The sequence below is a fragment of the Pteropus alecto genome, unplaced genomic scaffold, assembly GCF_000325575.1.
Source record: "Pteropus alecto unplaced genomic scaffold, ASM32557v1 scaffold110, whole genome shotgun sequence".
NCBI classification, from domain to species: domain Eukaryota; kingdom Metazoa; phylum Chordata; class Mammalia; order Chiroptera; family Pteropodidae; genus Pteropus; species Pteropus alecto.
In genome coordinates, this window is record NW_006431920.1 from 6,986,003 (window position 1) to 6,987,927 (window position 1,925).

The following is a 1,925-nucleotide window of genomic DNA, read 5'->3' on the forward strand; positions in this document are numbered from 1 at the left end:
TTTAACACATAAATCCTTATCATTACAAGAAATAAAAAATTAAATTGATTTTATTATTGCAGAGAAGAATTAGTGTCATTAATACATGACATTAAGTAAAATAATATATTACATGAAGATAAAATTCTTTGGGGAAAATGGAATAAAATTATGACTTCAAGAACTGAGTGAATCTAAATCATCAAAAAAAATGTATGTGTAGATTTTCAAAATAGATAATGGTAGATATTAAATCACCTTGACATTTATATCTCTTTGGATACATTAAAAAGAATGATGTAACCCTTTCATTTTAAAAAATCAATGCCTCCAATATACTGGAAATTACGTATACTGCATTTATACTTACAATGAAAAAAATTCAGATATCTACCTAAAAATATTCAAATGAGGACATACTTTTTCAAAGTTCCTTTAGGGAGTACATGAGCAAAACTAGCCGTTGCTCTGGTGAATTTAATACTGAGTATAGCACATCAAAAGTGGTAGAGAAAAACTAAGAGGTATGCAAGGAAGAATTATAGGATGGCAAAAGAACTTGAAATCATCTCATTAGAATTCTAAAAAAAAAAAGGAGTACTTATCTAGGGAAAAAAGAATCTAAGAATCTATGAGCACATAACAGTGATCTTTATCTCTCTGAGGAGCTATCTTTATACCCCTCAGGGCAGGTCAAAGACTAATAAATGGAAAACACAGATATTTCAGTTCCTATTTTAATTTTCTTCAGGTTTCTTCAGGGTAAAGAATCTTTTGTTTACCCCTATATATACGACACCTTGATGCAATCCTTGCTAAGTAGTAGGTGCACAGGAAATATTTGTTAAATGAGTGAGTGAACTCAGCATGAAAAACAATTTGTCAGCATTGGGTCTTCCCAAAGATTAAATGGACTGCCACAGAAGTTTCCTTCAAGAGAGGTGTTCAATTTCAAATTTAAAGGGAAATAACATGATAGAGTGCTGTTCACTGAGATCAATCTTTATAGTCACCTCCAACTTTCCTCTTCTGAGATTCATGATATAATTTCTTCTATATCAGAAAGAACTCTATATTTGGAATGTAAATCACTACCAGAAGAAATAATTCCACTTTTTACATACATATATTTATGAGATAGAGATTATTTTCTCTGCCAACATTAATGAGAATAGTTTTTGTGTAAATAAAAGTCACTTTAATATCATTAGGGAATGTTGAGTTTGAGGCAGACATCACTAATTTAATTGGCACAATCTCAGTAACCAGAATCAATTAGAACCTTAACAAGAGTCAGGTGGCTGTGGTAATTTCTTTCTAATAGTGTCTGTGACTCACTAATTCAATAATTATGGCCAATATACTGAAATTTCCATGAGGGCTATCTTAACTGAATCCAATTAAGGAAAGAGTCTGGAAGCCTCTTGAAATAAGCGGCAGAAATTAAATAGAAAGAGGACTGCCAGTGCCATTTATTTCTAAAGGACTTGGAAATTCTTTCATTTTTTATACTGGAAAATCTTCTTAAACTTCTTTAGTAAAAAACTGTTATGTTTTCTCTAATAAATAGCAAGGTTAGACAAATGTCTAAGAGATATGATTTAAGGTGAAAGAAGTCCACCCAACAAACAACCCTTTGAAACTTCAGCTGCCACTATCCATCCTTATCCATCCACCCTGAGTTCTTTCCAAATATTTTTAACCCTGGCTTACTGGGTCCCTGGACTCCTATAGCCCAGGTTGGAGAACCTGTATCCTCTATCCTGGTAAAGAGATGTTTATTTAACTGCTACCACGGACAGCTCCTTCTCCCAATTAAAAAGAACAATAAAATTCGTTTTGTTTCTCTCTCTACTAAAAAAGCTTCTAAAAAAATAAAATTAGGTCTTCAAACAAGCCAAGGTGAAAATCCAATCTTTCAGAGTCCTATATCTTTAGTGAATGTT